The 22692-nt window shown below is 34.6% G+C and overlaps 1 long non-coding RNA gene across 1 annotated transcript in view; it reads left to right on the forward strand.

The window, feature by feature from the left end:
* Window positions 1-22692, forward strand: part of LOC309844300 — a 317506-nt gene that overhangs the window by 122464 nt on the left and 172350 nt on the right. The window contains exon 2 of the long non-coding RNA XR_014300596.1: window positions 5030-5155. This is a non-coding gene — a long non-coding RNA (uncharacterized lncRNA). The remainder of the gene's footprint in view (window positions 1-5029; window positions 5156-22692) is intronic.

Below are 22692 nucleotides of genomic sequence, written 5' to 3' on the forward strand. Positions count from 1 at the left end.
TGTTTTTGGCTTAGGAGAATGAGGTAGTTGGTTTTATCTGTTCAGTTCACTATAAGTTTTGTTATATTGGCAATAAGGCTGTCTCACTTATCATTTGTGTGTTCACTGGAGTAACATTTTCATTCCTCAGGGCTTTTCCTTTGCATTCACAATTTGGCTGTTTGGTGTAAAAGGCTTAATCATTTCTAGCTTTTGATTGAAATGACATACATGTGACTCTTCCATTTACTTGAACACCTCGAAGCCATTGTAGGGCCCAATTGTCAGTATTATTATCTGGCCCAATGTCAGTATTGTTGAATCCTAGGGAATAAAGAGATTGGAGGAGAGAGAGAGAGATAGGGGAGCAGCTGGTAAAGCAATCAGAATACATATCTGTTGATTAAGGTTGCCATGTTGTATGGGCACAGTTTATGGCACCCCACAACAGTACAGTAGTAATATCAAAGATCACTGATCACAGATCACCATAACAAATACAATCATAATGAGAGTAATTGAAATATTGTGAGAATTACCGAAGTATGACACAGAGACTTGAAGGGATCAAATGCTGTTGGAAAAATAACACTGATAGACTTGCTTGATGAATGGTTGCCCCAAACCTTTAATTTGTAAAGAAACACAACATCTGCAAAGAACAATAAGGCAAAGTGCAATAAAATGAGGTATGCCTGTATTTTAGAATGCTTCTCTTTAAGAGTGATTAAATGTATTTAAAGTTTGACATTTGAAATGGTAAATATGGGTTACTTAGAAAATTAGTTATGTCAAATACTTTGTTTCCTAAAAACTACATAAATTAGGTATTTTATTTTTTAGCTTTTCGTTAGGTTGACTTGATGAAAATAAGATTTACGCTTACCTATTCATTAGGTTGACTATCTTTTGTCTGTGATCAGTGAACTATGCTATGTTAGACTCTAAATGTCAAGTAAATAAATAGTCAATGATTATGTTAAATGCAGTGAATATGAAAGCAGCCTTTGTAAATTGTTGGTCGTAAAGAGTTTATTTTTAGCTGTTTTCATTACCTTTAAAGCTATGTTTTATTCTTCCATGTCCCTTAAAGAAGGACAGGTGAATACAAGAGGCCATATATGAGCCAAATGAGTTGACTTATGGCAGAGAGGACTAAGGATAGAGGACTAAGGATAAATGAATGGTCATGGGCACTGAGGGTTGGGTGGAATGTAGTAGTAGCTAAGAATATGCAATTTTGTGGTCTCATCAAGGGCTGCTCTTCTCCTCAGCTTTTCCTGCCAATCCCAATGTTTTTTTGAAGTCTTTCTCCTATTTGTCATCTATATAGGCACATAATAAATATTTATTAAATATTCGTGGAAATATTAAAAACTGGAGAGTTTTGAGTGTTATAGTGTGGGAAGCGTTTTTAAATTTTTAAGTTAGGAGTATCAACTGAGTAGACGTACTATGTTTTAGTAAAATGATTTAATATGAATTGACATGGAAAGATTAGAAAGACAGAACTCAGAAAGCTATTATAATTTAAATGAGAGATGTGTGTAAGTTATAGGACTTTTAAAGGGGAAGACTGTGAGAAACAATATAGATATAAATTCAGCATTGTTGACTGATGAGTACGTAGATTGGGACTTTATTAAAAAGGAGAGGAGTCAGAGGTGATTCTGAAGTTTCTAGCATGAAAGTTTATGATTCATTAACCAAGATGAAAAGCAATCATCAAAGTAAGAATGAGAATGAATAAAATGGGTTGTGTTTGAATATGTTCATTGTGTGTTGATTATGGGATATCAACTTAGAAATCCATCAGAAAACTGGTAATAGACCATTTCTAGTTTTATTTATCTACTATTCATGTTGTGAGAGGTGAGGCCTAAGGAACATATAGTTATGAGCTGACATCATTAATATAGATAATGTCTCCAAGGGAGGTATCTGCAGGAAGAAGACTGCTAAAAACTGAAATGTGGGGGAACATGTGAAATTGGGCAGTAGAAGGGGACCCAGTGAAGGAAGTTGGATAGAACAGCTTAGGAAAGTAGGAACTCAAAAGTGAAAAATCCAACAAGACAAAGGACGGAATAACTTCAGTGATAGCAATTAACACAAATGTCCCCAGTGATTGTTTTTTTCTCTTACAAACCTCTAATTTCGGGGCGCCTGGGTGGCTCAGTGGGTTGGGCCTCTGCCTTCGGCTCAGGTCATGATGTCAGGGTCCTGGGATCAAGTCCCATGGGCTCTCTGCTCAGCAGGGGGCCTGCTTCCCTTCCTCTCTCTCTGCCTGCCTCTCTGCCTACTTGTGATCTCTCTTTGTCAAATAAATAAATAAAATCTTTAAAAAAAAACAAACCTCTAATTTCATGAGTAATGCATTATGTTATTTTGAAAATTACTGAGTTTTCAAAGGTAGAAAGTGAAAAATAAATGCCTCTCTCCTAACTGCATTCTTCCCTGTACTAGTAAATGTTGTTTCTTTTGCATCTTTCTAATCATTTTTCTTACTTATGCAAGTATTATTGTATTCCTGCCATTTCAAATGCAAAAGTTTTCATATTTTAATGTTTCTAAAATTAAGATGTCTAACAGTCGATGTATATGTTAAACTTAATGGATATTTAAATAAGTGAATAAATTTAGTCATTCCCAAAGCACTTATATTGATTCGAGTCTTCCCATTGATACGTACAATTCTTTTTTAGAATTATGTATTAATTATTTTTATTAACATAAAATAGATTCTTTGCCCCAGGGGTACAGGTCTGTGAATCATCAGGCTTACACACTTCACAGCACTCACCATAGCACATACCCTCCCCAATGTCTGTAACCGAACCACCCTATCCACACAACCCCTCCCCTGAGCAACCCTTACTTTATTTTGTGAGATGAAGAGTCTCTTATGGTTTGTCTCCCTCCCAATCCCATCTTGTTTCATTTATTCCTTCCCTACCCGCCAAACCCCATTCTGCTCTCAAATTCCTCATATCAGGGAGATCATATGATAATTTTCTTTCTCTGATTGACTTATTTCGCTCAGCATAATATCCTCTAGTTCCATCCACGTCATTGCAAATGGCAAGATTTCATTTCTTCTGATGGCTGCATAGTATTCCATTGTATATATATACCACATCTTCTTTATCCGTTCATCTGTTGATGGGCATCTAGGTTCTTTCCATAGTTTGGCTATTATGGACTTTGCTGCTATAAACATTTGGGTGCACATACCCCTTCGGATCACTACATTTGTATCTTTGGGGTAAATACCCAGTAGTGTGATTGCTGGGTCATAGGGTAGCTAGCTCTATTTTCAACTTTTTGAGGAAACTCCATGCTGTTTTTCAGAGTGGCTGCACCAGCTTGCATTCCTACCAAGAGTGTAGGAGGGTTTCCATTTCTCCACATCCTCTCCAAAATCTGTCATTTCCTGATTTGTTAATTTTAGCCATTCTGGCTGGTGTGAGGTAGCATCTCATTGTGGCTTTGATTTGTATTTCCCTGATGCCAAGTGATGTGGAACACCTTTTCATGTGTCTGTTGACCATTTGGGTGTCTTCTTGGCAGAAATGTTTGTTCAAGTCTTCTGCCCATTTCTTGATTGGATTCTTTGTTCTTTGGGTGTTGAGTTTGATAAGTTCTTTATAGATTTTGTATACTAGCCCTTTATCTGATATTTCATTTGCGAATACCTTCTCCCATTCTGTCAGTTGTCTTTTGGTTTTGTTGACTGTTTCCTTTGCTGTGCAAAAGCTTTTGATCTTGATGAAGTCCCAGTAAGTTCATTTTTGCCCTTGCGTCCCTTGCCTTCAGTGATGTTTCTAGGAAGAAGTTACTGCAGCTAAGGTCGAAGAGTTGCTGCCTGCATTGTCCTCAAGGATTTTGATCGATTTCTGTCTCACATTGAGGTCTTTAAATCATTTTGAGTCTATTTTTGTATGTGGTTTAAGGAAATGATCCAGTTTTTATTCTCTGTATGTGCCCATCAAGTTTTCCCAACACCATTTGTTGAAGAGACTGTCTTTTTTCTATTAGACATTCATTCCTGTTTTCTTGAAGATCAGTTGACCATAGAGTTGAGGGTCTGTTTCTGGGCTCTCTATTCTGTTCCATTGATCTATGTGTCTGTTTTTGTGCCAATACCATACTGTCTTGATGATTACAGCTTTGTAATAGAGCTTAAAGTCTGGAAATGTGATGCCATCAAATTTGGCTTTCTTTCTCCTCTGGCTATTTGGGGTCTTTTCTGATTCCATATAAATTTTAGTATTATTTATTCCATTTTTTTGAAAAAAAAAATAGATTTTGATAGAGATTGCGTTAAATGTGTAGATTGCTTTAGGTAGCATAGCTATTTTCATAATATTTGTTCTTCCAATCCATGAGCATTCTTTGACTCTTCCTCACTTTCTTTCATGAGTACTTTATAGTTTTCTGAGTACAGATTCTTCCCCCCTTTGGTTAGGTATAATGCTAGGTATCTTATGGTTTTGGGTGCAATTGTAAGTGGGATCGACTCCTTAATTTCTCTTTCTTCTGTCTTGGTGTTGGTCTATAGAAATGCAACTGATTTCTGTGTGTTGATTCTATATCTTGACACTTTACTGAATTCCTGTACAAGTTCTAGCATTTGGGAGTGGAGTCTTGGGTTTTCCATGTAAAATGTCATATCATTTACAAAGAGTGATAGATTGACTTCTTCTTTGCTGATTCAGATGCCTTTAATTTCTTTTTGTTGTCTGATCGTTGAGGCAAGGACTTCTAGTACTATGTTGAATAGCAGTGGTGATAGTGGACATTCTTGCCATGTTCGTGATTGAGTGGAAAAGCTCTCAGTTTTTCCCCATTGAGAATGATATTTGCTCTGGGTTTTTCATAGATGGCTTTGATGATATTGAGGAATATACCCTCCATCCCTATACTTTGAAGAGTTTTGATCAGAAAGGATACTATGCTTTGTCAAAAGCTTTCAGCATCGTTTGAGAGTATCATATGGTTCTTGTTCTTTCTTTTATTAATATATTATATCACATTGCTTGATTTGCAGATGTTGAACTGGCCTTGCAGCCCAGGAATAAATCCCACTTGGTCATGGTGAATTATCCTTTTAATGTACTATTGGATCCTATTGGCTAGCATTTTGGTGAGAATTTTCGCATCTGTGTTCATCAAGGTAATTTGTCTGTAATTCTCTTTTTTGATGGGGTCTTTGTCTGGTTTTGGAATCAAGGTAATAGCTGGCCTCATAAAATGAGTTTGGAAGTTTTCCTTCTTTTTCTATTTTTTGGAACAGTTTCAGGAAAATAAGTATTAATTCTAATTTAAATATTTGGTAGAATTCCCCTGGGAAGCCGTCTGGTCCTGGGCTCCTGTTTCTTGGCAGATTTTTGATGACTGCTTTGATCTCCTTACTGGTTATGGGTCTCTTCAGGTTTTCTATATCCTCCTGGTTCAGTTTTGGTAGTTTATATGTCTCTGGGAATGTATCCATTTCTTCCAGATAGTCAAATTTGCTAGAGTTGTGATCTCTCCTCTTTCATTAATGATTTTATTTGGGTCATTTTTCTTTTCTTTTTGCTAAGTCTGGCCAGGGTTTTATCAATCTTATTAATTCTTTCAAAGAACCAGCTCCTAGTTTTGTTGATTTCTTCTGCTGTTCTTTTGGTTTCTATTTCATTGATTTCTGCTCTACTCTATTATTTCTTTTCTCCTGCTTAGTTTAGGCTTTCTTTGCTGTTCTTTCTCCAGTTCCTTTAGGTGTAGGGTTAGATTGTATGCTTGGGACCTTTCTTATTTCTTGAGAAAGGCTTGTATTGCTATGTACTTTCCTCTCAGGACCACTTTTGCTGGGTCCCAAAGATTTTGAACAGTTGAGTTTTCATTTTCATTTGTTTCCATGGATTTTTTCAATTCTTCTTTAATTTCCTGGTTGGCCCATTCATTCTTTAGTAGGATGCTCTTTAACCTCCCTGTCTTTGAGTTCTTTCCAACTTTCCTCTTGTGATTGAGTTCTAGCTTCAGAGCATTGTGGTCTGAAAATATGCAGGGAATACCAGTCTTTTGGTACTTGCTGAGACCTGCTTTGTGCTCCGGGATGTGATCTATTCTGGAGAATGTTCATTTGCACTAGAGAAAAGTGTGTATTCTGTTGCTTTGGGATGGAGTGTTCTGAATATATCTGTGATGTCCATCTGGTCCAGTGTGTTATTTAAGGCCTTTATTTCCTTCTTAGTCTTTTGCTTGGATGATCTGTTCATTTCAGTGAGGGGCATGTTAAAGTCCCCTACTATTATTGTATTACTGTTGATGTGTTTCTTTGATTTTGTTATTAATTGGTTTATATAGTTGGCTGCTCCCATGTTAGGGGCATAGATATTTAAAATTATTAGAACTTCTTGTTGGACAGACCCTTTGAATATGATATAGTGTCCTTCCTCATCTCCTATTATAGTCTTTAGCCTTAAAATCTAATTCATCTGATGTATGGATTGCCACCCCAGCATTCTTTTGATATCCATTAGCATGGTAAATTGGTTTCCACCCCTCACTTTAAATCTGGAGATGTCTTTGGGTCTAAAATGAGTTTTTTACAGACAGCATATTGATGGGTCTTGTCGTTTTATCCATTCTGACACCCTGTGTCTTTTGATTGAGGCATTTAGCCCATTTACATTCAGGGTAACTATTGTAAGATATGAATTTAGTGGCATTGTATTGCCTGTAAGGTGATTGTTACTGTGTATTGTTATAGTATACAGTATACTGTTACTGTATATTGTCTCTGTTCCTTTCTGTTGTACTACTTCTAGTCTCTCTCTTTGCTTATAGGACCCATTCAATATTTTCTGTAGGACTGGTTTGGTGTTTGCAAGTTCTTGTAATTTTTGTTTTTCCTGGAAGCTTCTTATCTTTCCTTCTATTTTTAGTGATAGCCTGGATATAGTATTCTTGGCTGCATATTTTTCCCGTTTAGTGCTCTGAATATATCATGCCAGTTCTTTCTGGCCTGCCAGGTCTCTGTGGATAAGTCTGCTGCCAATCTAATATTTCTGCCATTGTATGTTACAGACTTCTTGTCCCAAGCTGCTTTCAGGATTTTCTCTTTGTCACTAAGACTAGTAAGTTTTACTATTAGATGACAGGGTGTGGACCTGGTTTTGAGAGGGGTTCTTTGTGCCTCCTGGATGTTGATGCTTGTTCCCTTTCCATATTAGGGAAATTCTCATAATTTGCTCCAATATACATTCTACCCTCTCCCTTTCTTCTTCTCCTGGAATCCCAATTATTCTTATATTTCATCTTATGGTATCACTTCTCTCTCGAATTCTCCCCTTATGGTCCCGTAGTTGTTTGTCTCTCTTTTGTTCAGCTTCGTTATTCCCTGTCATTTGGTCTTCTATATCACTAATTTTCTCTTCTTTATCATTTATCCTAGCAGTAAGAGCCTCCATTCTTGATTGCACTTCATTAGTACTTTTTTTTATTTAACTTGGTTAAGTTTTAGTTCTTTTATTTTCTCCAGAAAGGGATTTTATTTGTCCAGACAGGGTTTCTCTAATACCCTCATGCCATTTTTGAGCTCAGCTAACACCTTGACAGTCATCATTCTGAATTCCAGATCTGACATATTACCAATGTCTGTATTGATTAGGTCCCTAGCCGTCAGTACTGCCTCTTGATCTTTTTTTTTGTGGTGAGTTTTTCCGCCTTGTCATTTTTCCAGATAAGAATATATGAATGAGAGAATAAAATGCTAAAAGGGTGTGAGAGACCCCATAAAAATATATGCTAACCAAATCAGAAAAGATGCCAAATGAGGGCAAGAAGAAAGGGGGTAAAAGATAAATATATATTTTTTTCACCAGTCATTATATATATATATATATATATATATATATATATATGAATATATATATGAATAGAACAGAGCCACCCACTTGATTGGGGTATATTTTGGTCTCTTAGAAGAAACTACCTCCCAAAATTGTAATGAAAGGAAAACATATATATACAAAAATAAGGGTAAACATGATGAAGTGATGGAATATGACTATAAAGATGAAAACTAAAAAAAAAAATTCTAGAAAAGGAATTGATAAGATAAGTTGGTGGGAAAAATAAAGAAGAAAAAAAAATGGGGAGCGAACGTGCTCAGGCTGAACACTAGAACAAAGCCCTGTGCTAGATTTAGGGTATATTTTGATCTGTTAGTAGAAATTGTATCTCAAAATTTTTTAGGAAAAAAACCCCCATATGTATACAAAAAATAAGGTTAAATACAATGAAGGATAAAATATGACTATTATAATGAAGGCTTAGAAAGTTTTTTTTTTAGAAAGGTATTAAGATGAACTAGTTAAAAAACATTAAAAGAGGGAAGAGCAAAAGTTAAAAAAATTAGAATAAGAAAAATATAAAATTAAAAAATTTAATTTAACTTTGCAGGACTAAAGGATCATGGAGAGAAAGGCATGAATCCCATGCATTGCTTTCCTCTAGCTCTGGAGTTCTGCTGCTCTCCTTGATCCACAAGATTGGTCTTGGCTGGGTGTTCTTGATGGTATTCTGTGGGGAGGGGCCTGTTGTTGTGATTCTCAAATGTCTTTGCCAGAGGTGGAATTGCACCACCCTTGCCAGGAGCCAGGCTAAGAAATCTACTCAAGTTCACTCTTGGGAGTTTTTCTTCCCTGATTGCTTTCTGTAGAGCTCTGGAGGATGGGAATCAAAATGGTGGCCTCCCAGTCTCTGGCCCAGAGGAGCCAAGAGCTTGGGTCCCCACTTCTCAGTGTGCCCTCAAAGAAAAAGCATCAATCGCTCCCCTCTCTCTGGTCTTTACCCACTCTCTGGCCTCACCCGGCCTGACCAAGCCTTTCAGTCTCTGGCACACAGCCCCATTTGGAATCTCCAAACCCAGCAGATTCCTGTATCCAGTGGAGGAGGGTGAGTCTCCCTGACCTTGCCACTTGTGGGGTCCCTGCTTAAAGAGCAGTGGCCTGGCTGTGCCGTACATCACGGTTTAAGGTAACCCCGAGCTGAGAGCTCACTCCTTGGCTCTGTCTCTGTAGTCGACTTCCCTGCTCCAATACCTGGGAGCACTGCCACACTCAGACACCCCCGATCTTTCTGTGACTCCATAGGTCCTGAGACTATACTGTCTCTCAAGGTCTCTACTCCCGCTTAGCCTCTGGAGCAATGTTCCTCAGTGGAGCAGACTTCTAAAAGTTCTGTTTTTGTGCTCCACTGTTCTGCTGCTTACCAGGAACCATCCCCTCCCCCTGCGGTCTATCTTCCCGTCACTTCAGATTCACTTGTCCTACCTTTCAGAGAGTGGTCAATTTTCTGTTCCTAGAATTGCTGCTCTTCTCTTCGATATCCTGTTGAGTTTGTAGGTGTTCAGAATGGTTTGATAACTATATATCTGAACTGCTACCTGATATCATATTAGTCTGCTACTCCTCCGCCATCTTGCCTCTCTCAATACATACAATTCTTATAAATCACAACTCACATGATTCAGGCATGCAATATGATCAAAGTCAAAGAGCAATTCATGAAGCTTAAGTAAATTTTTAAAAATAACATTTTCTTGTCTTTGGTTTCATGAGCAATATTTTAGAAATACTTATTACATTCCCATTATCGGTTTTTATATTCATTCCTCAAATGCTGTGCACATCACAGCTGTCTCTATAATTTCCCCAGATCTTTCCATTTTGTATTTACCTACCCTTACCATATGTATCTCTGTTTTCTTCCACCCGAATTATTTTCATCTTAATCACATTACTGGAGGAACTATGTGGCAAAAGAGTATCACCTGTATAAGTTACATGTTCTATGTTTTTTACATATGTATATATTTCTGTATCTTTCTATATATACAAATAAAAATTTCTGGCATGTAATTCCATTAAATTACGGTAAAAAAAACAAAAAACGAAAAAACGGGACACCAGGGTGGCTCAGTTGTTAAGTGTCTGCCTTTAGCTAAATTACAATTAAAAAATAATCTGTAATAATTTCTTTTTTTCTTTTGTATACTTTAAGGGTGTATGTGAGTTAGTGTGCACATGCATACACATGCATGTGAGTAGTATATAACTGGAAAGATTTGTAACATTATATATATACTGTTAGAACATGCTTTTTAGTGGGACCTGGGTGGCTCAGTTGGTTACATGTCTGCCTTCAGCTCAGGTCATGCTCCCAGGGTCCTATCTTCCTCTCCCACTCCTCCTGCTTCTGTTCTCTCTCTCACTGTGTCTCTGTCAAATAAATAAGTAAATAAGTCTTAAAAAGAAAAACATGCTTTTTAAATTTAAGATGCTATTGAAATAAAAAAATTTATATATGTATGTATATATAAAATTAGTATCTTTCATCAATATGAAGCACTTTTTAAAAATTTTGATGTCTCTGAATACATACTTGTTTTACCATTTCTAGCATCTTAGACTCTATGAAAAAATAGCAATTAATTCTTTCTCTTAGTTGCATTTCATAATTTTTTTAACCATTCTCTTATTTATATGCTAGGGTTTTTGCTGTTGTTTTTTATGTGTTGGGGGAGGATTTTTTTGTGTTTAGCTTTTTACTATTACCAGAAATGGCTTAATGAACATTCTTTTTCTACCTTAAATGTTGTTTATTTCACTGTATGTAAGTCTTATAAGCTATATTGTGAATTTGCATACATTATGAAAAGGAATAGTGGTTAATATATGGTTTTTGCTGTTTTTGAAACTGTTCTCTGTATTGCAGTTACAGTCATCTTTCTAAAAGGTAAATGTGATTATAACAAATAAGTAATGTCAGATGTAAATTCTTATGATACTCCTTCTGCTTAAAAAAATTTTACTTTCCCACCTAGACTTCAGGACTCAATGCTGGTGTCATCTTGAAAGACATTCTTCAACCTCCAGGATGTCTCCAGCATAGCTAAATAACCCCATATGCTTAGCTCCTTTCAACATCTATTATATTTTTTACTACAGATGCCTTATTAATTTTTCTGTCTCTTGTACTAGGCTTCTTTAAGGTCTGGGACTCTATAGGTAGTAGAAGTAGTAGCTTTCACTTAATAGGTCAGTAAATATTGAAGGAATGGATCATACTGTGAAATCTCTTTAAAATATTTCCAAATATTTTTTAAAGATTGACTATGGAATTTTTTTTTTGCTATACTGAAAAAGAAAGTAGAAAAAAGTTTAACAAGCAATATGACCAGCTTAAAAGAAAATGAAAAATGTGTTGGCATTATGTGTACATTCTTTCTTCCCTTTTTACCATCCTAAGAGGAAGCAGTAACTAAAATAAAAATCTGTTAAAGGAATTTGGAGTCTACTTAACCTGGGTATTGAGATTTATAGGTTAAGAATTAGGTACCTTTGAAAGGAAAAATGACTAAAAGTTCTGAATGGAGAAATATAATTTTAGTTATTAGATGGCTAAATATTACTTTCCATACTGATAACCAGAGTGTTTATGATATCTTTCACTATACGTAGTCAGTGCTTTATCCCAGGTATTTCCTTCCTGTGTTCCACATGTGCCAAAAAGAATAAAACAGACAAAGCAGTCCTTTGTACTTACATTTCAGTGAAGTTATGAATTATATTGCATGAATTGTATGAATTATAGCCTTAAGAGTAGACCTCTAACCTGGGCTATTTTAATAATAGGGACAATGATAATATTATTTTCCCCCTAGCTGATTATACTTAAATAGCAGTTGACAATCTCTTATCCAACATGAGTGTGTGATGGATGGCAGTCACATATACAACACATTCCTTACTTTAAAAAGTATGTCAGAATGTACTTACTTGAAAGGGAGTGAGAAAGGGAATACGACTTACAGTATAAGGGTATTTGAATGCTTCTTACGTTTAAGAATAAATAAAATTATTTTGCAAACTTTGGTACCTATTAGTTAAAACTTATTGTGAAATCTTAGTTGAAAAACCATACTTTAAAAAGCATGTCTAGGGATGCCTGGGTGGCTCAGTTGGTTAAGCGACTGCCTTCGGCTCAGGTCATGATCCCAGCATCCTGGGATCGAGTCCCACATCAGGCTCCTTGCTCGGCGGGAAGCCTGCTTCTCCCTCTGCCTCTGCCGCCACTCTGCCTGCCTGTGCTTGCTCGCTCTCTCTCTGACAAATAAATAAATAAAATCTTTTAAAAAAAAAAGTCTATATATATATATTACTTTACATAAATATAACATATACAATATGTATATTATGAATCCTTACAGTAACCTTGTATTTTTGGTAGAAAAAGTCCTGACATCCTGAAGTTCAATGACAAACAGTTGTCTAAGACTACACATTACGTAGGCTTGGAGCAGAAACTAAATCCCATTTCTTGCTTCTTGGGTTTGCCCTTTTTCCTTTATACCACCTTGCTATGCAATGGACTGAAAATGACAATCAGCACAAAAAAGTAATTCATAACTTTTCATATACATAGAATCAGTTATATACATACATGCTTGTATTGTCGAGTCACTTTAAATATCTAAAAAATCTTCTACCGCCAGCAAATATGTAAAATTACACTTCCACCTCTGTCTTACAAAAACCTTACTTAAAATTAATGGATTTTGTGTTTGTAAAATGTTTGCACTTATCCTTATTCATTATACCAACACAGTTCATGTTTCTTTAAGAAATAAGTCTGGCATCAGATTGAATGTTTCCTATCAGCACAATTTAAGATTTCACAGAAAGTTCTCATAAAAGTTGAATCTTTAGCTCTATTTCTTTAGCTAGCAATTTCATATTGCTTTTTGTCAGTTTGATTTCCAAAATGCCTTTACTCATCCAGCCCCAATTTTAAAGATCTTCCACTCCAGAAGAATTAAAAGCAGCAAAGAACTATTAATAGTCCTTAACAGAAAAGTGGAATACAAACTATGGCTGAAGGAAACTTAAGGAACTTCTTAACCAAAATAGTGACTCAACTCATAGTCTTATGTCTAAAAAGATAGGCTCAGTGTAAATATAGCTGATACATTGTATAAAGAAGGTTGTTAGGGCACGCTTAGGTGGCTTAGTCAGTTGGATGTTCCGCTCTTGATTTCAGCTCAGGTCATGAGGTTCTATGCTCAATGTGGAGTCTGCTCGAGATTCCCTCTGTCTCTCTCTCTCTCTGCCATTCCAACTCCTCTCTCTAAAATAAATAGAATTTTTTTAAAAGAAGGTTGTCAGTATATTTAAATATCACTGAGCATTAGCAAAAAGGAACATTTCATTGTTTGTAAGTTTTAAACATATGGCAATTGATGAAAATGTTGAAATTTAGGGAAGGAACTCATTAGTTCTACGTCCACGTTTTTGTGACTGTATATTACAAAAATTGAGAAGTCGGACGTTATAAATATATTTTACTGGATAATTGAATAGGTAAATGCAGAATATGGTATCCATATATAATTTATTGTTAAACAATATGAGACTTTAAATTCTTTTTACTTTCTGTACTAACTTCTCTCATTATTTTATGCCATTTTGAAATTTGGACTACCTCCCTAATTGACACTTTCAAAAATTTTAAGTTAATAATATTTTTTTCATTATTGAAATATTTGTGATTCAAATACAGTTTTCAAATTTAAGTAATTTTGTGGCATTGCAGAGATTTTAGTGGATTCTGTAGGCTTTGAAACAACTTTGTTATAGAACCATGGATCTGGAAACAAAGACTTTAAACGTATAGGGAAAAAATATTTTTAAATAACATGCATTTATTTATATTTTATTTTTATTTGTGTACTTATTTATTTGAGAAAGAGAGAGTACATGCACACTTCTGAGTGTGGAGCCAATCATGGGGCTCTATCCCAGGACCCTGAGATCATGACTTGAGCCAAAGGTCGACGCTTAACCAACTGAGCCACCCAGGAGCCCTGCATTTTTTGTTTATTTTTCATTGAAGTTTAGTTAATACACAAAGTAACATTAGTTATAGGTATACAATAGAGTGATTCAACAAGTCTCTACATTATGCTATGCTAAGCACAAGTATAGCTACTATCACCATACAACACTATTATAATATCATTGACTGTATTCCTTACACTATACCTTTTATCTTCATGACTCATTCATTCCATACCTGGAAGCCTGTATCTCCCTATTGTCCTTCACCCATTCTGCACATACCCTACCCATCCCTCTGTCAGCATCAGTTCTCTGTACTTATGGGTCTGTTTCTGCTCTTTATTTGTTTTTTTACATTCCCTATATAAGTGAAATTATATAATATTTGTTATAGTTGGACTTACTTCACTTAGCATTATACCCTCTATGTCCACTCCTATTGTCGCCAATGGCAAGATCTCATTTTTGCTATGGCTGAGTAATATTCCATTACACACACACACGCACACACACACATATACACACATCTTTATTCATTCATTTATCAATGGACCCATGGGTTGCTTCCTTATTTTGACTATTATAAATAATGCTGCAATAAACAGGAATGCATATGTCTTTTCAAATTAGTATTTTCATTTTCTTTGGGTAAAAATACCCAGTAGTGGAATCACTGGGTCATATGATATTTCTATTTTTAATTTTTTGAAAAACTTCCATGCTGTTTTCTACAGTTGCTGCACCAATTTGTGTTTCCACCAACAATGCACAAGGGTTCCTTTTTCTCCACGGCTTTGCCAACACTTTTATTTCTTGTCTTTTTTATTCTCACCATTCTGACAGGTGTGAGGTAATACCTTATTGTGGTTTTAGTTTGTATTTGTTTGTATAGTGATGCTGAGCATCTTTTTATGTGTCTGTTGGCCATGAGTATTTCTTTTTTTGGAAAATGTCTGTTGTGGGTCCTCTGCCCTTTTTAAAATCAGATTGGCTTTTTTGGTATTGAGTTATTTAAATTCCTTCTTTATTTTGGAGATTACCCCTCTTGGATATATTGCAAAAACCTCCATTCAGTAGATTGCCTTTTTGTTTTGTTTCCTTTGCAGCTCAAAAGCTTTTTATTTTGGTGCAGTCCCAATAGTTTATTTTTGCTTTTGTTTCCCTTGCCTTAGGAGATATATCTAGAAAAATGTTGTGATGACTGATATCAAAGAAATGACTGCCTGTGTCTTCTATGAGTTTTGTGGTTTTGGGTCTCCCATTTAGGTCTTTAGTCCATTTTGAGTTTATTATTGTGTGTCTACAGTGTAAGAAACTGGTCCTGTTTATTCTTCTGCAAGTAGATGTCTGGTTTTCTGAGCACCATTTGTTGAAGAAACTGTCTTCTCCCCATTGTATATTCTTGCCTCTTTGGTTGTAAATTAGTTGACCATGTAAGCATGGGTTTATTGCTGGGCAAAACCCATGCTTTTTGGCCTAAAAGAGAGGACTATAACCATTATTACTATTTTAAAAATGTTAATATACAATTTGGGTAAAATGCTAATATAATTTTTAGCCAAGTTGATTAAATAAACTTTGTCTTTTGGTTTCTTCTGACAGCTCAATTTCTATATGATATATTATCAGCACTGTACTTCTTGATATTGACACAATATAGCAATGACCCTTTATACCCCAAATGCCTCTAGAGTATCATTTCTTTGTGGAATGGTACAGTAAGTGATAAACAAGGTCAATGAAACCATGCAAAGTTGTTTTTGATATATTGCTTAGTATGACAGGAATATTTCTGTTTGTTACCATATAAATATCTTTAAAAAGCATGAAAAATTTTCAACAATTTTAAAATGTTTGTTTGAGATTGTCCAACTGAAAACATGAGATATGTAATATAAACAAAATCAGTCCTGATCTGGAGAGATAAGCATGTGTCTTAAGCCAGAAAAATAGTGGTGTTAAATCTGAATCTCCGATCAAAAGCTCCAAGGATGGACCTGCTAGATTGCAGACTTTTATTTGCTGTCTAGCTCTTTCTCATGTAGCATGCTGCAGGGTGAATAGCAGCAGGAATTTACTCACTAAATGTTGGTAATGATTGGCCTGGGAAAGGTTGGGGAGACCAGATAATATGTCTTAAATTTTAGACCAAATGATTAGAGTCCAAATAGTTTGTGTACTTTTTTAAGTGAACTTCATTACCTAAAAACTGCATTCATCCATAACATAAGAGATGAATGAGAAGTTCTTTGTCCTAAAATGCAATGTAGAGGTCATTCAAAAGGACTTATTTTGTTGCCATTTTCTTAAAGAGAATTTATGAGTCAAGTTATATTAACTAATTGCAGTGGTCACTTTTGTTCATATTCTGTAATAGAAATTAATTAGAACTAATTTGGTGAAAAGACTGTTGATTTTACTATTCTTACAAACATTAGACTGAGACTTTTGAGTTCAGGGACTGTCTCTTGGTCATCTTTGTATTACCAACATCTAGACGCACTGTGTGACATGTAATGAGTATTCCATAAATTATCAGTGAATGAACAAAAGAATGGCCCCTTTGTAGATAAGATAGAAAATCTATTTTAACTTGTAAGAGTATTTTATTTCTAATGTAGCTTCTGATTATACCTGTTTATTATAGAAGATGATTTTTATTCTTAGAATGGAATTTCTTAAAAATGAAAATTCTTGGGCTTAGGCCCCAGTTTCTCTAATTCACTAGATCTGAGATAAGGTGGAGGAATCCATGTGTTATTATTAATAAGCACTGTAGGTGATTATTTTACAGATATTAAGTGAAGCATACTGAGAAATACTGTACCCAAACCTGTGCCTGGGTCATACCAGAACTACCACAGCCATTTTCTTTTCCCAATTTACAGAAAACCTAACGTTTATTTTTCAAGTGTAATATTGGTATTATTTTACCCCCGTGTCAGATAAATGTGGTGTTGAACAAAACGTGGATCCTGGACCACCAGCACAGCATCAGCTGAGTGATTTAATAAAGCATTCTGATGCAGAATCGAACACCAGATGAAGGCTATGGGGATGGGGCCCTGTAGTCCAGTGATCTAACAGACGAATGCAAGTCGCTTCTGACTTACCTCTAGATTATATTAGGAGTCTACGATTATATAGGATACAATCATAATCATAGGCCTCAAAGGTTTCTCTTTTTTCCTCTCTCTCTCTTTGCTTTTGTTTACATAGATGCCTTTATCTTACTTGTATTTGTACTTGTACTTGTTGTACTTGTACTTTTGGGGGGGGCTTCTCTGCTTATAAGCCTTCATGTGCACCTTTTACGTTATCACAATGTCATTCTTTCTACCTAGGAGATAGTATCTTCTTTACACTTGGGATGTGTGAGGCCTAAGTGGAGACCTTAGAGACTTACCCCGCCTGGTTAGCTGCTCTCTCACTATATAGGGTACTCTATATATTGTTGAGCTATATGTCCCAAAGGCAAAGGAGTTAATATTATAGAGGAATTCTTGGTCATTTTCAGGGTTATTATAACATAAAATTTAATTTTAACCAGCATCTAACACAGTGCTTGGCACCTAATATCTGTTGAATGAATAGACAGAAAAGAGATCGGAAGTTGGGAGGGTTGAAAGATTAACTTGTTTTTCTATTTCCCAACCTACAATTGTTTCAGGGGTTATTTTTTGTTTTTGTTTTTTTAATGAACTGAAGAGCATACCGGTCATTGGTAGTCATGCTTATAGTAACCGACTAATAAGAGAAGATAAGAAAATATTAGAAAAGATTTAAAAAATCAAAAAAGCAACCCAGGTCTTCTTACAATAAGGGCAAATAGCACTACATACATTGACAGCTAAGGTCATCGTTATAATTACAGGACATTCACTGAATTTGTTAACCAGAAGAGATCCTAATTTTCATAAGAATAAGCTTGCATTATCAAGAAAAGTTCTGTTGTTCTTCAAAGTTCATTCTCTTAAGAATATAAGAAAATATATTATTTGTATTTTGAAAAATTTAATTAAATGTTTTAAACATTAAGAATGCTATGTTTTAATTATCTGGAAAAATCTCTTTTACTTAAAATTTCTAATTCCTTGATAGTTCTAGATGAATGAGATATTATTGTATCTTTTCAGCATGCTGGCCTCTACACCTAAGAAGTGTGTGTGTGTGTGTGTGTGTGTGTGTGTGTGCACATGCAAGTGCTCGTGCACACACACGCGTGCACGTGTATGTGCACGCACGCATGGGTGCATGTGTTCTTCTTTGGGTACTATTCACTAATCACTACTTTGCACATTGTCATCTTAGAGTTAAATATCTTTGATAATAACCTTTACATTATTTTAGATAAAAAAGCTTTGAAGTCAGACTTGAGCTAAGATTCTGCCCATGTGATCTTTCCAACTTTGTTACCTTACTTAGTAAAGTGGGAATAATTATGCTTGCCACATAGTTATATTAGGAGAATTAAATGAGATATTCCACAGGACAATGTCTGCCACATGGAAAATAATAAATAGTCAAAACGGTTATTAGTGGATTACAAAAAGAGAATTTTATGTGCACTGTGGTGGTGTTTTAGGATCTGCTCATCCATGTTTTTATTTTTCTAGAGACCAAGTCTACGTAGTCTGCTGTTCCAAGCCTACTGTTTAAAAACTGGCATGGAAATAAAATATACATAGACAATGTATAAATTATCCTCTGTTGCTCTACCTCTTATTGTAAACAGAAGTTTGCCAGGCTTTCAATAGGAATGGATCTCCAGTGAAATATATCCATATGGCAATTCTAAAATGTAAAAGTGAACCGCTTTTTTAATATTGAATAAGCATAAAAATCAAATTATGTTGCTTAAAAAGGAATACTCATATATCTTTTCCCATCTTGCATAACATAAAAATAGCTAACTGCTTTTGCTCATAAAAATCATATTTGGAGGGTGACTAAGCATGAGACAGTTCCCAAACAAATCTTGGAGAAAGTTATGCAGAAGTGAAAGTGAGATTTCAGCTGTAATCAGTCTCTTCATCTAGGTTAGTTCAGTGAGGGTGGACTGGTAAATTTTTAAATCTTCAATTAGTCATACATCATTTTTCAAGATATTTTGGAATTCACTGGAATATTAAAATCTAATATGATTTCCTTTTAACCAGAACTTGTTTTTGTTGGGTAAAACTACTATGAACTTTATTTTACAGAAACATGCACATATTTACATGAAAATATTTGTTCATTTACATAAAATGCATGAAGCAGTGAAATCTTATCTGAAGGATAACTTTGTAATGTAATATATCTAAGGTATTCATATACTGTCCTTGCTACTGAAAAAGAATTGGGTGGTCCATGCTTGACTGCATAGTTTTAATTGGAAAGTTGGGATAGAACTATACCAGAATGTTACTTTAAAAAAAAAAAAAGAAAATTGACAGTGTCTCAGAATACATATTTTGAAGAGATTATATAATCCTAAAAAAAGGAAACCAAAAAGTTTACTTCTGCCATTTCTGAGATCCAGTAATAGTTCAATTTCTGTTTCTCCATCTCTTAAAGGAGCATATCCATAATATTGTTAGAACAATCTTTGTATACATTTTACTTGGGGTAATTAAAATCACTTAGGGTAGAGTGTATTTTTTTCATATTTCAAGAGATTTGGTATTGCTGTTTACCTTATAAGCCTCGGATTTGCAAATTAAACTATTTTAAGTAAGTTATTCTCAGAATATTGAGATATGAATATACCCTTATTTACCACCAAGTTTTTATATCCATTTGGATAAGTTTTTCTTGTCTGATATTTTTGCCTTCATTTTGTTTTCTTCTTTGTTTTTCTTGTTATTCTTGTTGTCAAGTGTAGAAAATAGCATGTTTAAATAAAACCCCATACCATTTTCAGGGGGAAAAAAGCAAGTTAAACATACTATTTTTAAGTTATTTTGAAAGAAAATTATTGTTCCCAAATTCACAATACACTAAGGAAAATTTATTTGTAGAGCAATGGTAATGAAGGTATGTATCCAAATTGCTGTGATATCATGAAGAAAATATTCCTTTAGAGTATTCTGGAATATTAAAAAAAGAAATGTGTTTCTGCTAAATGTCTAAGTGTCAATCTATCTTTGTACTGAATTTGGTTTTACTTAGTACTTACCATGCATACCTCTTATTTTTATTTTGATTAGATGAATAGATAGATGATAGATAGATATACATATATATGTTTACATGTATATTTTGACATTCTTAGCACTAAAGCAAGATATTTAGCAATTTCTTTTAAATGCTTTTTTTTGTAAAATGCCATATAGCTAGATTTTGCTTTAAACCGAGTCTGAAACTCCTTATTTAAGAGGGTTACTGTTATCATTATGTAGAGTGACAACTTACATACCTCATTATATTTCTTTCATGTTACTTTGTGTTCATTATTTATTTTGTTGTTTGCTCTTTTCCCTTTATTTTTTCTGATCTCTTAGTTATTATTAATTTCATTTCCAGTGCATTATTATTTTTCTTTGTGCCCTGTTAAGCCAGAAATAATGTGCTTTTTTATTGATACTTCTGATACTCATTACCTAACACATATTTCTCCACAATTATATAATATTATATGAAAACCCAAAACCAAATAAATTCTCTCCCAGTCTACTCTGTTCCCTTCTCCTAGATGAATGCTTTAGAATGTTTTAATCCCCCATTCTATTCCCCTTGGCCTTTAGGGTGCTTTTACTTTCCTTTACCCCCTTCCAACTCCTTGATTTTGCTGACAGAGTTCAATATATTTGGTTCCAGATTGATTAGATTTTTCCCTTGCCATATGTCTCTTCTATTTTAAGAATCCTTACTTGGCAGTTACATTATCAATTCCCAGTCAGACAATCATTATCCATTTAGTTTTAACACGTATTTTGCAAGGCTTATTACACTGTTTTCTATTCATCATCTTCCATATTGAGATTTTTATTCTGGTTCTTAGGTTTTTTGGCTCAGGTGTTTTTCTTGAGTATTTTCATCAGATTGGATGAAGAGTGGTCTTCTAGCTCATCTTTGCGTATGCAGAATTCTTTCCTTCAGCCTGCAAAATGAATGATAACTTGAATGGGCATAGAATTGTTTGTTGGCAGTCTTTTCTCTCTTTCCTCAGTATTGCAGTATCTTCCAACTTCAAGTATTACACACAGAAAGAAGTCATTCTGATTGTTTTTCTTTGCTAAATAACTTGTTCTTTCTGGAAATTTTTAATGTTTTCTTTTAATCATAATAATGGAATTTTACCAAAATGTATCTACTTGTATGTCTTACTCTGATTAATCTACCAATAACTTAGCCCTTTCATTTTCAAACCAGGGAATTTTAATTCTGTCATTTCCTTATTCCTAACCTTCTGTTTTGGTTTTTTTTTTGTTTTGTTTTGTTTTTCATTTTCTTTTATAACTATTATCTTCCTTACCAGAAATTTCTCTTGGAGTTATTTTCCAAGTCTGTTCTCCCTGAAGATTTTGCTCTCTTTCTATATTTTCATATATAGAAATATTTTTATATTTTGAGGTGTTTCATCTGGTTCTAGGTAGTTTCACCATAAGCATCTTTGCCCCAAGAATTTTTGCTGTAAGCATTTTCTTCGCAAACAATTTTACTACATAAGTAATTGGCCATAAGGCAATTTTGCCATAAAAGGTAGAAAAATAATTGGTTGACAGTTTGGTTTGACAGTTAGTTAGTTTCATCAACTGGTTGACCGGTTGGATTTTTTTCTACATTGATGCAGTATTTCCATTTTTATATTATATAAATCTAAGACCTCATACTGGCCTATACACTGGTCCAGTTTTGAACCCACTTTACCATGGACCTTTGGAATGTCTGTCAACTGACCTGTAGCAATATGCCAAACACAAACAGTTCAGAGGATTTTCATAATGCAATAAAAATCTCAGTTACAAATATGCATCCTTATATTTGGAAACTGATATCTCTCTTAATGAAGGGAGAAATCTTAGTTTAAAAAAAAGAAAACACTTTGCTGACAAGCAGGTGAATCAACAAGCTAAGGTAAAAAAAAGAAAAAAAGTGTAATACTATGAACAAAAGAATTTGGAGACAAGTGCTTAGATATAATCCACAAAATAAAATCAATTATTTGTGCAATATTACCATGGAATTATACATTTTTAATGTATTCAAATATTTTTATTTTACAGGAAAACCTTTTTGTTATTAATTTTTCATGTTTCATTGTGTCAGTGAATGTCCCTCTTTTGTTTTTCATCATTTTCTCTTTTATGGCAAAACTGCCTTACAGCTGATTAGTTATGCAACAAAAATGTCTATGGCAAAGATGCTTACAGTGAAAATACCAGACACAATTTCTTTCACTTGGCCTTATACGCTGGTAATTCTGGGTTCAACAGGAACACACCTTTTTTCAATTATTTTATTTTTGAATTTAAAAATCAGATTTCTGGGGCACCTGGGTGGCTCAGTCAGCTAAGTATCAGACTTTTGATTTTGGCTCAGATCATGATGTTAGGGTCATGGGATCGAGCCCTACATTCCTCCACATGGAGCCTGCTACAGGTTCTCTCTCTTTCCCTCTGCCCCTGCCCCTCCCCACCCCCACTCATGCCCATGTTCTCTCTCTCTCTCTCTAAAAAAAAAAAAAATATATATATATATATGTATATATATATGCACATATATATTTTTTCCCTTTATTTTTAATTCCCTTTATTTTATGTATATATATATACACATATATATTTTTCCCTTTATTTTTACTGATCTCTTAGTTATTATTAATTTCATTTTCAGTGCATTA

This window comes from Mustela nivalis (assembly GCF_964662115.1).
Source record: "Mustela nivalis genome assembly, chromosome: 11".
Taxonomy (NCBI): Eukaryota; Metazoa; Chordata; class Mammalia; order Carnivora; family Mustelidae; genus Mustela; species Mustela nivalis.